This window comes from Eurosta solidaginis, chromosome 3 (genome assembly GCF_040869045.1).
Source record: "Eurosta solidaginis isolate ZX-2024a chromosome 3, ASM4086904v1, whole genome shotgun sequence".
Taxonomy (NCBI): domain Eukaryota; kingdom Metazoa; phylum Arthropoda; class Insecta; order Diptera; family Tephritidae; genus Eurosta; species Eurosta solidaginis.
In genome coordinates this window covers 216,836,583-216,850,989 of record NC_090321.1, presented here as the reverse complement: position 1 = coordinate 216,850,989, position 14,407 = coordinate 216,836,583, and the positions used below count along the sequence as shown (strand labels likewise).

Below are 14,407 nucleotides of genomic sequence, written 5' to 3'. Positions count from 1 at the left end.
ATATATGGAAGTCTATATCTATCTCGATTCCTTTATACCTGTACAAGCGACCGTTATCCAATCAAAGTTAATATACTCTGTGAGCTCTGCTCAACTGAGTATTATAAAATCGTTTTCTTTTGATTGACGAGAATCAGTTATAATCAAAAAGTGATTACTCAATTTTTCGAATTTAGCCTCAAAAAATAGTTATCCTCTTTCGAAATTTGACCATTTATAATTGGCATGATCTGCCTTCTTTTCCTATTTGAACAGTTTATATTTTTTCTGTTCAAAATTAAAAAAGCAACAAACATACAAAAGCAAAAGGCGTTCTTTAGAAATTTTTGTATTTAGGCAATGAAATTTTCTTTAAAGCTAGGGCTGACAGCAGAGTGGAAAGAAGCGTTGCTATAAGATCCGTGTTTTTTTACATGTGTATTAGAGCGGGTCAAATTTCTTTTCTATCAGGAGTATAGCAAAAACTTAATCTACAGATGATTCTAAGAAAAATTGCTGAAGACACCATAGCGCTAAGTCCGATTTCGAGTCCCCCGCTGTTATAGCAGAAATTAGTGAAGAAAAACCACGAATAGAGAGCACAAAAGATTTTTAAAAATAATAACAAAGTTGCTTTAATTTTGAAAAATACGTTAAAATGTTCAATTCTAGGTAAAAATATAATCTTTTGAATAAATTACATTAAAATTATAAAAGTTGTGTTTTTTTGCTTATTACTTGAAAATATAGGTTTTTTTTTGAAAATTTATTCTACTAAAACGAATTCGAAAAAAGAAAAACTGTCTGAATGAAAGTTGTTGGAAATGCTATGAACTTATTTTAGCTGTAAAGAAAAAAAATGTTCCATAAGAAATTTGTTAAAAATGATAATATAGTAGTTAAAAGTTCATTTTAGGCAAATTTCTCATAATTTAGGCCTGATATCTCTACTAAAATTCAAAAGGACTATAGATATTAATACAGATTCTGAAATGTACCTAAAATACCTTTAAAGTAAGCCCAATATGATCTTTTCCCTTAATTCTATCAGAAGCTATGAAGATATTTTAGCCAAACCCTATATTCATATGGCAAAATATTTATTTTGCAAAAGGCGGGGACTCGAAATCGGACTTAGAGTTATGGTGTCTTCAGCAATTTTTCTTAGATTCATCTGTAGATTACATTTTTGCTATACTCCTGATAAAAAAAATCCATCCAAATAATTTGACCCGCTGTAATGTGTATACATCTACATTTGCGTCTAAAAAAACGCTCATCGACAATTACACATAGTAGTAGTGTTTGGAGAAATATTGGAAACACAAACCTTTTCGTTTATGGTGTATGCCAAAATTGAAGGTAGAGAATAGTAGAGACACACACTACTTAGACCTAATTTTATGCGCAAAAATTCCACAAGCGTAAATAAAATTATGCACTTAGCAGTCCATATAAAGTTTAAGTGCATATGTATATACATGTAAAAAAAAACAGCTATTATTTCTTATAGCAAATTTTCAAAAGTTTTTCAGTGTATGCAAATTTTCAAGCCTAGTCTTGTTTACAGCACACACTATGTCATCAGCCTAAAAATGTGAAGTGTCAAGTAAGGATACAAATACATTAACAACGGCCGATTTTATGAAAAAATTATCAGGATCGGTCGTATATATATGTATATGCTTATGCATATTATATACCATACGACTTAGGAGATCTGCTTTACGTAGGATTAGAAATAACAGATTCTTCTGATATGACGGTTTATGTTCTCTGAAAGATTGAAAATCAAATACGTAATAAAAATTCAATCAGTCAATTACACTCATGAAAGGTATAAGGCTTTCGGCGCGGTCGAACACAGTCCCGCTCTTGTATGCTTCTTTTTTATTTCACAATAATCGTTTATGCGCTGAATAAATGACAATCATACATTTTGATTAACATGAACATTGTTGCAGCTCCGAGATTTCGTTGCAATTTAAAAAGGAAAATAAATTCCATTCATTATACATGTAGTATTACATATAAGTACATATCGTTAGCTTAATGTGAAAATGTGCTAAGTCACTTTTTACGAATTTTGCAGGAGACGAAAAAAATGAATAATTTTTGAAATAACCTTTTTTTCAAAACTGTGAATGAGAATACCTTAGTTGCAATACTTTCGAGTGTAGAAGCTTTGAAAAAGATAAATAAAATACATATATGCTAACCCAGCAGCTATTTTATGACTTAGCACAATTTCCGCACTCAAAACAAAGCACTTTTTACTCAATATGTTTCCCCATCACCCCTCCCCTTTAATGATTGAAATATAACACTAAAACTATATATTTCACAAAAAATACTATTTATTTGTCAAAATATTTCTAACGGTTCTGATCTGGACTCTTTGCCGAATGGTGCGCAGACAATAATTTATTTTTAAATTCAAACAAATGCTCTGCTGTGTCTTATTCCAAAAATACAACTGCCACATACTTTATATACAAACTAAATGCTAAATCTCTTAATCGTTGTCAAGAGAGTAAAGACTTGGATGTAATTTTTGACTCCAAACTTTCTTTTTCTAGTCACATTGACTTCATTGTTTCAAAATTTGTGGCAATGGTTGGGTTCAGTAGACGTAACACCAGTGACTTTAAGGACCCTATGACATGAAGGCACATTATATATCCTTGGTCAGCAGTGGTCTTGAATATTGCTCAATAATATGGTACCTTTTCTATTAACCTAACTCCTAGAAAATTGAGAAAGTTCAAACAATTTTTACAAAAATTGCTTTACGTATGCTTCACTGCCCAGACGGCCTCCCATCATATACCAGCAGGCACAAATGGCTTGCTCTTTAGGCTTTGCATGTCAGAAGAACTTTTATCACACTCATGCTTGACTTTAGCACGAATTGCTCTGATTTATCTTATTTGTTCATTCCATATATTCCACTGCATGATCTTCGTTATAATAAATTATTCATCGAAATAACTCATAATACGAATTATGTTATGAATGAACCTATAACTAGGAATATACATCTAGCAAATCGGTTCAGTAGTGTTATTAATTTTAATACCAGCTTATATAAGTTTAAGCTTGAATTGTTTTCTATTTTTAACTAGTCTGTAAGAAAGCATGTAGTTATCGACATGTAAGAATTGAAGTAGATTGTGGTCAGCGCAAAGCATTTATCAAACACCAAAAGCATGTATCAATTGGGCGAATCCAATTTCAAGGGGTTGTGTTCGCAACCCTTTCAAGGGGTTGCCAGCGCAATATAAAGCTTCTCCAACCCAATTGTCAACCTCACCTAACAGTGGCGAATCCTGTTTCATTGACAGTCGAGGCTCTGGCGACCCCAAGTTCCTGATGGAACTAGGGGGTGGGGAGCGTGGTATGGTCTAGAAGGTTTAATGTGGTCATATAAATCGTTCCCGAGATGGTCGGGCTAGTACCTTAATAGCGCTTTGTTACCGGAACGTACCGGATCTATATCCCGCAAAGGACCATCAACATCGGTAACACTCCCCAAAGCCTTCGGGAAGTGTCTTTATCGTTAATACAACAACAACGACAAAGCATGTACTTTTAGACTGAATGAATTAAATAAATAAATAAAATGCGCGCACAAAGAAATTACTAGTAATTTAGATTGATATTATTGACTGGTTGACTTAGCACATTTTTAAACGGTTTAATTAGCTTGAGTTGAAAGGCAGGCCGCACGGCCGTTGTGAACGAATCTTGTAATTGAAATTTAAGTAAATTCCCGATAAGCTACAAGCTTGAAACTTGAATATAGTTCAGAACCCGATGACAAGCAATAATAAGAAAAAAATCGCCGCTAGGTGGCGCAAGGATCGAGATATTCGCAAAATACGCATTTGTGGTCCGATTTTGCTCATATTTGGAACACATAATACATGCAAGAATAGAAATCGACCTGTGAAAAAAATCGCCGCTAGGTGGCGCATGGTTCGAGATATTCGCTAAATTCGAATTTGTGGTCCGATTTGATTTGATCCATATTTGGAACACATAATACATACATGAATAAAAAGCGACTTATGATGCCCGATTTGGCTCATATTTGGAACAAATATTGCATACAGTCCAGTAGAAGTGACATCAAACTATTTTGGAGTTGGAGGAGGGACAAGCATACGTGGCGCAGAGTCGAGTAAGGTCTTTGGAAGGATTATGTTTTGAGGACTTAGGTTGTAACAAATTGTCAGGAAAAAGTCCTTGTAATAATGAGTCACTAAATGAACTAAATAGAATGAGAAATAATAGGCAATTAAATAAAGACTAAAAACTTGAAAATAAAATAATTAAAAAAAAATTTTTAAGTTATAACTAGTACCTAGGACCTACCTAATTATTTTCTAGCTTTTCGTGTTATTTCATGTAAGTATTGTTTTCAATAAAACGGTTTAACTTAAACATTTTTTTTAAATTATTTTATTTGTGAACAGTTGATGACTTAGCACATTTACACATCATATTAAACAGCACGTAAAAATTAAAAATTAAAATATTTTTTTCTTGTGATCGATGTATTTTGAATTCAGTTTTAAAACTGCATTAAAATAAATTTTTTCAAAACAAGTGACTGAGCACATTTTCACATTAAGCTGACGATATGTATTTACATGAGGATATGTCTTTATGTTGTACTGTTATATAAACTGGTTTACCTGCACAGTTTGTTTTGATTTTGTTGTTTGAGTTGCACATGCGCAAAACATTGGAGGCGCGTCATTAGAATGCGTAAACGAAGAGCATGCACAGTAAGCTGGGTTGATTTGCATGGACGAAAGTTAACCCATATCGCGCCATCGATTTTTCGATAGGTTTTGGGCTCAGGAAAAAAAAGTTCCACTAAGCATACCCAAACAAATAATTTTCGAGCCTGCAAAATTTGAGTTTTTTGACCTTTTTTCTTTGATTTTTAAGGTTTTTTTCATGACCTACTTAAAAAATTTTCATTTTAAAATTTTCATGTATACCCTGTCCGACTCAAAATTGTCCGCTAAAATTTTTTTCGCCATTTTTTAAGGGTTTCTTCAGAAACGTGCAAAAGTGTTGCCGATGAAAACGAATTTGTCTCAAAGTTCCTATCCCACTTAAAATTATGCGATAAAAACGTTGGCACAACATTTTTTTTGGTTTTTGGGACTTGTTTTAGTCAAAATCGATTTTTTCATTTTCAAGGCTCCAAATCATTTTTTATGTACATATATGTTTCCGTTAGACCCACCAATAAGTATACCATAATGATCAGGGACGAGCTAAGTTGATTTAGCCATGTCCGTCTGACCGTCCGTCCGTCCGTAGTTTTCAGAGTTCAAACCTCACCTTCATGCTTAACTTTAATGGTGTGAAGTGCAGCCAATTTGAAGCTGAATGAAGTGCCTACTCAAAGAAATTTATCTAACGGCTGCTGCTGAAAGTAATGGCGTAGAAAAATAATTATTTGGGGGAGGTGGGAGGGTCACACAATTTAAAATTCAAATTTTGTTAAGTGATGATTAGTACTTATTGTATGGAATAATGTTATTGGGTGGAAATTGTTTTGTATTTATTCATTGATCCATTTATTGAAATTTTTGTTGTAATAATTAATAGTAAAAAGCAAAATTACAAATTGATTTTCCTCTGTTTTTGAGCGAATCGGCCAATGACTTCTTCCACTGTGATATCAATATTTCTATTGATACTTAATAGGGCAAGTCCATTTATCTTCTCCTTATCAATGACGAAGCAAGTCCTCTACCAGTGCAATCTTCTATCAGGATGAACTATAGAAAATCTTCTCTCAAAATTATGCCATCTGCAATTTTTTCAGTATAACGGAAACATAGTGAGTATTGTTCCACGCCACTAATGTCGGTTGTCCCATCTGCGAGTATAGTGCAGCATTCGCTTGCGTTGATTTTTGCAACAATCTTTTCAAGAATTATGTGCCTGCAAATTTCGATAAGTTTTGGCAGTTTGAAGTAAATGTTGCTTCAATGTTTGGTCGCCTGAATTCATCCGAAATCTTAATACAGATCTGAAGTTACCATCATTATGGGGAGGAGTCTCGAGGGATATAGGACCAGAGTCACGATGTCCTCTTGAAGCTATTTCTTGCCTGCCAATGAAAATTATTGTTTCGACGATGGAGTGAAACATTTATCGATCCCGTTGAAATTGAAATGTATATCAAATCAATTTTTTACGAAACTACTAATATTTATGAAAACTCCAAAAGTATATATTTAGATTATTAAATCAAAACAATATAATTTTTTTATTTTTTGGTGAATTATTTGTTTGTCTAGATTTAAGTTCATTCGTTAATTGTCGCTTAACCGCCTAAGCAATTTTGACCGTTTCGTAACAAGTCACTCCAGTTGTCCCTGATTCGCGATAACTGACGCCAATTGGGAGCAAGAAGGGAGGTGAAGTCTTCCTCCACCTGCCTCTGCTAACTTAGTAGAGGTCTTCTTCTTCCTCTGCTTCCAAACTGCAGTGCAGGCTAAAATACTTTCTTGGTCTAGTTCTTGAGCTAGTCAAGGGTTTTCATTCGGTGCATTATCATCATATCTGCGTAAAGCTCATATAGCTCATCACTATACCTCATATAGCCCTATACTATACCAGCTCTCCCAGAGCAATACATAAGGACAAGTGTGATGGGCGACTTGTAAATCTTTATTATTGATCATCGAGAGAGAAATGCTTCACAGTCTCGAATTAATATCCGTCAACAGTGACGTGGTCGCCAAGGTGCGAATGTCCCGATTATTTCTTGGATGACAGCAACTACATCGTCTTGTCCTCATTTACCGCAAGACCCATTTGTTTTGCTTCTTTATCACAGAGAAGGCAGAACTCACAACGCGTTTTTTAAGGCCTATAATATCAGTATCATCAGTATGCGCCAGAAATTGTACCATCACGGTTTTTTTCTGCTGCTAAAAATATCTTCTCCACCATTATGTTGAAGAAATCGTACGAAAGTGAGTCGCGACAAGGCAACTCGTCTGAAGCCTCGTTTGATGTTGAATGAGTCGGAGAGGTGTTTCCCAATCTTTACGGAGCTATTATTATTATTATTATTATTATTATTATTATTTTTTTTTTTTTTTTTTTTTTTGTGTTACGTGGAAGAAGGAAATGCTTTATGCACTAACCGGGTTTTTAAGCCTCGGTGCTACTCTTTGTAGCAGCGAGCCTCTCCGAGTGTAGGACTCCCTTTCTTTTTCTTCATGGTCTACCCACTAAAACTTAACCTCCCACGGCCCGCTCATTTTCCGCACCTGGGACCGCGTTTAGCATAACTTCGGGCACGGAAGCGCGCTACGTGAGCTCTTTGGCTACTCTCACGTTATTGGGCTAAGCAACCATCTTGCCGTTTAGCGAGGAGAATATTCCTTGCATATCTGCTGACCATGCCCCATCTGTCATTTCCGCAGGTCATTTTATGGATGACACTGCCCGGGGATAGGTCGCCTAGTGTTACTTCCACTCTTCTTCGTTGCTGTGCGAAGTGATCGCAATCGAAAAAGGTGTGGCGTACGGCAACCACGTCATCTGCGAAAGCGACAAGAAAAGCACTCTCTGGCATGTGCAAACGAAGGAGGCTGTCATACGAAGCATTCCAGAGGTCGGGACCTAACACCGATCCCTCGGCTGATCCGCCTGTTATCCTCACCTTTCTCTGACCTTATTTTGTTTCGTACGTGAGCCAGCGATCTTTTAGGTAGTCCCCTAATATGGCTTGTAGATAAGGAGGTACCTTGAAAGAGTGTTTCAGCGCATCGAGCATATCGTCCCACCTGACGGAATTGAAGGCATTTTTCACGTCCAGCGTGACCAGTAAGACAACCGGCCTAACTTGGTGGCACGCGGTTTCGGCTTTCCTTACCGCATTTATAACCTCGGCTATGGCATCTATTGTGGAGTGACCTTTCCGGAACCCATGCTGCCGATGGGACAGACCACCTCCATCGTCAATGGCTGCTATCAGCCGTTGTTTAAGGAGGCTTTCCATCATTTTCCCGGCCGTGTCGAGCATACATAATGGTCGAAAAGACGACGGGGAGTTCGGGTCTCCCTTGCCTTTTGGGATTAGCACGAGGTGCGCTGTCTTCCACCTTGTAGGAAAGATCCTGGCTTCCAGGCATTTGTCATACATGTGCAACAGCAACTCAGGACTGCTCTTAGCAGCCAGTCTTATTGCTTCAGCTGGTATCCCATCCGGTCCTGGCGCTTTACCCGGCTTCATTCTGTGTAGGGCCGCTTTCAGCTCACCTTCACTAAACGGCTGCCCGTCGTGGCCTTCGTTGGTGACGTTGTCACCCTCTCTTCTTGTGCGAGTGAGGAACAGGGCATCTACTATACTTCGCATCTTTCCCTCATCCATCGTTTGGTTCGGTGGGCGAAATTTCCCCATTACTATTTTATACCCTTGTCCCCAAGGATCACGATCAACTTCTTTGCAAAGCTTTTTCCAGCTATCAAGTTTGCTTTGCTTTATGGCGGCACAGAGAACCTTTTTTGCTCTTTTGTATGCCTCCGCATGCTCTAGCGCGTCAGGCCTGCTGCGTGCGCGGGTTGCCAGCCTTCGCTTTCTGTGGCATACCCTGCGTAGTTCGGCGATTTCGCTACTCCACCAGTGCACTTGTTTTTTACCTCTCCTAGGCCCTTTTCGTGGCATTGAGGTCTTGCATGCGTTGTTCAGGCAACGCATGGTGGCTTCTACCGTAGCGTTCGCCGCTTCGGCACTGTCGACTATCTGTCGTGCGCTCGCTTGTACAACAGCGGAGAACTTTGCACCGTCAACCTTAGAGGCGTCCCATTTTGTTTTCATACGGGGCGGTCTCTCTGTCCGACTTTGCCCTGAGTCATTAAGATGGAAGGTGATGTAGTTATGGTCACTACCCGTGAGATCCTCCATCACCCTCCATCCCGCCGTCTTTGACAGCAGGTTTTCCGATACTAATGTAATATCAGGGATAGAGTGTCCAAAGCCTGGTCGCCGATATGTCGGGGTCGTGCCGGTATTCAGAATGACCAATCCGAGTCGGGCAGCCATTTCTAGCACTAGCCTTCCTCTGGAGTTAGTCTGGGGCATTCCCCACTCAACAGCCCTAGCATTGAAATCTCCAGCGACGACCACGTTACCGGTTTCCTCACGCAAATCGTCTTCGAGTAGTTCTAGTTTATCTTTAAACCCTTGAATTGGATCGTTTGGGGACAGGTAGCAGCTCACTAGTGTGGTGTGCACCACTGTTACGCGTACGTAGCCGTTTCCGACAACACGGCTTCGTACGTGGGCGCCAGCGTCTAGGATCCAGATCGCAGCAGCACCTGTTGAGTCTACGTGCCAGTCACTCCTGACTCTATAAGGTTCGCTGATGATGGCATAGCTGGCTCTGCTTTCAAGAACCAATTGGTCCAGCAGGCTATCGGCTAACCTGCTTCGGTTCAGGTTGCCTTGGATGAACCTGGTCACTTGCGCGCCTGTTTGACCTTTGCGGCAGCGAGTGCCTCCCTGAGGTGCTGCATGCTCCAGACCCGGGAAGGTGGTCGACCTTCTCTGACAGGCATAAAAAGCACTTTGGAGTTTCCGTGCAGGTCGAGGCCTGGTGGCCACTCTGTCCGCACTTCCAGCAAGCACTGCTTCTATCAGGGCCTTTGCAGTCTGCTTTTTGGTGTCCGTAGCCTAGACACCTGAAGCATCGCTGCACGTCTACCCTCTGTCTAAGCCTGCATTGCAGCCAGCCGATACAGATCTTGCCCTTGGCTAGTAAAAGGACGCCTATAGCTTCGTCCACCTCAATGGCTGCCATCTTCTGTTCACGCTGGTTTGCCGAGAAAATAGACACACGGACCTGCCCCGTCATTTCCCCGCCAGCAGCTTTCCTAACAGCCTGGGCAACTTCTTCGGCGGTTGCCTGACAGTCCATGCACAGCACCTCTATCCGCATTCGCCGTGTAAGCTGCTTGGTTTCGCCCGCTTCTCCAACAGCGCTTCCTATCGCTTGGATGAACGCTGATTTATCGCCGCAACGTGCAGTTTCGATAAGTACACTCCCGGATTTGGTTTTTCGGACGGAGCGTATGACGGTCCCTGTATCTTCAGGCCGAAGCTCGCCCCGGATGGCTCCTACGACTTCAGCGTAGTTCTTTCCCTGGGCTGGTCTAACTACGAAAGTTGCGTCCCGTCTGTTTCTGGGCTTGCCTTTTCTTTTGTCTTCTTGGCTTGCCCAGGTGATGTCCTTTGTCCTTTCTCAGGGCGTGGTTTAGCTTTCCGGTTCCTTACGGTCGTCCAGGCCTCGCCCGATATTGTCTTCACAGAACCCTCATCGCACTTTTTCTTGGCCTCCGAGGCCCCCGGTTGCGAGCCAGAGTTCGTTCGTGCTCTTTTGTTCCCACGAGTCGCTTTCGGTTCTGTGTACTCTGCGCTTTTACCCTCGAATAAAAAGCGCATGCGACTCAGTGTCTCTTCAAGTTGTGCCATGCCGTTCTTTATGTCCATCGACACATTCTTCTGTTTGGCCGCAGCAGCCTGCATGCTGCGCAGCACAACTCTTGCATACTCGAGGAGGTCAACTTGACTTGTCCTCCCCGGTGTTGCACCGCATACGGAGGTTTCCCGCCCGTCATTGCCGTCACCTTGCTGTCCAGGGGTAGATGGGGTGGCATCTAGTTTCCTACTGTTTTCCCTGGCTTTTGTCCCCCCTTGCGTTCGTCGTGGGGTATCCCTGGCCATTGCTGACCCGCCAACTTGTTTCTCTGCTGGTGCTTTTGTCGCATTGCTAGCGGCTTTTAACACCGGCGATCGGAGCACCTTGCTGCTCCTTTGAAAAGCGGTTACACCGCTATCATTAACCTCTCGTTACTTTTACGCGTTTCAATTATTTGGTTCATTTCTTTTCGGTTGGGTCTCCGCTCCAAGCCGCTATCTCCGCCCGATGTGCAGTCGCCGTTTTAGATTCCCGTGGTTATCTTTACATGTGCAGGGAGGCCACGCGAGGGTTGACACAGGTCCTTATGAGAGTCTGTGTTCAGAGCCAGAATCCGGCGTAAGTCAGGAGTCATCTCAACTGATGCTGCACCACCAACTTAATGGTGACGTGGCTTCGAACGTACTTGGAGACCTGCCAAGGTTTTAACGAGACGGAGACGAAGACGATATTAGCCCACCAGCCGTTTCGACGAGGTGTCACCCTCGGCTACTAAGATGGTAGAATACCGTCCACGCCAGCCCATAGCAATGTTTTCCTCAACATTTTCCAGTTGTCGCCGTCAGGATCTTACTGGGCTCGATCCTGAGGATGCTTATTGAAGTTTTAGGGCGGCATCCACTCGCCCTGCCACCAAGATTCATTGGGCATGTGTGGCCTTTTGCGCCACGCCCTCCTCTATGGTCGCTCTTGGTCGGGGACTGCTTATTGGTTATTCGCAGCTAACCTACTAGAGGCCGTTCACGATCCGTCACCTTGTCACCCCGGTGGAGCCCTGAGCTCAGCCTCCACCATTATTATTATTATTATTATTATTATTATTATTAGCCGTGTTTTTTAACACGCGTATATCCGTTTACGCTTAAACTTTATATTGACTGCTAAGAGACAAACTATAAATACACCTCTGAAATTGCTGCGCATAAATTTTGTCCTACTAAATTTCAATACGCATTATACTCAGATGTAACTGAAATATGTGTCTTTGTTTCACCCTGTACACTAATTCTATGTATTATATGTGTGTCCACAATTCATCGCAACTGATTCAGCTATATGTTATACCCTATGGCCATCAGAGCGTTGCGTCTCCGCTTTTCGGTACACCCTGTTGCTGTAGCTAGTTGTTTTACCACAGCCGCTAGATGGGTCTCCTAAGCATTATCTAAGCGAAGATAGGCGTTTTTTAACACGCGCAAACGAAACGTATACGCGCGTGTTAAAAAACACGGCTATTATTATTATTATTATTATTATTATTATTTTCGCGCTGTCAAAGGCTGTTTTAAAGTCGGCAAAAAGATAATGAGTGTCGATTCTATTATCGTGAGTCTTCTCCAGGATCTGGCGCATCGTGAAGATCTGGTCGATAGTCAATTTACCAGTACGATATATTAACGATACGAAGCAGGCTTATTCCGCGGAAATTATCGCGGTTTGCGGGGTAGCCTTTCTTGTGGATTGAGCAGAGCAAACTTAAATTCGCCCCGGATGGCTCCTACGACTTCAGCGTAGTTCTTTCCCTGGGCTGGTCTAACTACGAAAGTTGCGGCCCGTCTGTTTCTGGGATTGCCTTTTCTTTTTGTCTTCTTGGCTTGCCCAGGTGGTGTCTTTGTCCTTTCTCAGGGCGTGGTTTGGCTTTCCGGTTCCTTACGGTCGTCCAGGCCTCGCCCGAGATTGTCTTCGCAGAACCCTCATCGCACTTTTTCTTGGCCTCAGAGGCCCCTGTTGCGAGCCAGAGTTCGTTCGTGCTCTTTTGTTCCCACGAGTCGCTTTCGGTTCTGTGTACTCTGCGCTTTTACCCTCTAATAAAGAGCGCATGCGACTCAGTGTCTCTTCAAGTTGTGCCATGCCGTTCTTTATGTCCATCGACACATTCTTCTGTTTGGCCGCAGCAACCTGCATGCTGCGCAGCACAACTCTTGCATACTCGAGGAGGTCAACTTGACTTGTCCTCCCCGGTGTTGCACCGCATACGGAGGTTTGCCGCCCGTCATTGCCGTCACCTTGCTGTCCAGGAGTAGGCAGACCCACTATCGACAAGTACAAAGTCCGCCGGGTACTTTAGTTTTATTTTATTTTTATACTAGAAGACCCCGCAGACGTTGTCCTGCCCTAAATTTGGCCTATCTGCATTCATTTTAATAAGCTTTTTCCGTCTGAATCTGCCCTCCCCCCTCTTCACTTTATCTAATCCTTTTATTCACTCCTCCCTCTGTCTTTTTCGCTTCATCTATCTCCATCTTCGTCTCATTCTATCTCTTTCTCAATCTCCTTCTCTCTTTTCTCTTCTATCAATTCCTTCTTATTTTTATGCATCCCTTATTGCCTGTCCCAGAGGGTGGTATGTATTTTATTCCAATCCCAGTCCCACTCCGAGTCTCAGTCCCAGTCCGTCTGGATAATATATTACTCTGTACTAAAGCACTCATCAACAGCTTTCATTTGATATCCATATTGTATAAAGACTGTCTAGGCATTCACTGGCCCACGTTTGGCCTCTATCTCGAGACCCTAGTCACCCAGGGGCAGGGATGCACCTTAACGTTAAGCTAATCGTTTATCAAAAAATTTCCACCGTTTCCGTTGAAACACTTCGAAATATTATCGATAAAGAAATTATCAAGATAAATTGTATCTCGTTTTTAACCGAAACCAAAAGCTTTCGTTAACGTTAAGAACGTTAACAAAAACGTGATACTTTATGTTTGAATTGTGCTGGCAATGCTATAGCCATGGTGAAGCCGGAAGGTGATAACAGCGAGCGGACATACACACAAACTCTATGTAATTTGTTTGTGTAATTTGTTGGTGGTAATGTCAAAAATACTCTGAGAAATGTTCGTACTGTCAAAATTCATGAGAAAAGTGGCAATCAGCTTGGCTAATGCTTTCACCTTTAATGACTCCGCCATCAATCAGCTTTGCCAGCATAGTTTGAAATTAATAATCAACATAAACGATTTCACTTCGTTTTGATATGGCAGAAAACGAAACAAAATCATTTCGTTAATTTAACGTTCTTAACGTTAATAAACGAAACGAAATGACTTTGTTTCGTTTATTAGCGTTACTTATCGTAACGAAATGATATCTGTTCGTTGGTTAAGCATGCCTGCCCAGGGGTATGAAAATTACTCTCTACTAAAGCACTCATCAACAGCTTACATTTGTTATCCATATTCTATAAACACATTCTAGGGGTACTCGGGTCCACGTTTCGGGCTATATCTCGAGACCCTGTATTTCGATCGCAACCAAACCTATGTAGTAACCACCGCGTGAGCTTTACGCCACTTGTGTGAAAGTTTGAACAAAATCGACCGACGCATCTCTTCAAACACCGGCGACCAACTAACACACATTTTAGCCTTTCTTTTTATATATATGGATTTTTATTTTTCACACTTCACTATAATATTAAAACAAAATGCAGATTTTCGTTGCTTTTGAAATTCGGCTTACAATTTGCAAATGGAACAACTAAAGACTCTACTGAATTAAAAAAAAAAGTCATAGTACCTCTAAATCGTGAACCTCTAAAATCCCGCTCAGAAACGCCCACCCTCTCGGCGGGCCTGGTGATGTGCTATACTTGATATCATTCGCTATAATATTTTTTATTGATAGGCACGTTGTTTAATTAAACGCCAACCAATTACACTTAAGTATATCCGCACCCCTGA

The 14,407-nt window shown here is 41.2% G+C and overlaps 1 protein-coding gene across 1 annotated transcript in view; it reads left to right on the top strand.

The window, feature by feature from the left end:
• Tina-1 (Troponin C-akin-1) overlaps positions 1–14,407 on the top strand; it is a 31,548-nt gene that overhangs the window by 15,894 nt on the left and 1,247 nt on the right. The window lies entirely within an intron of this gene.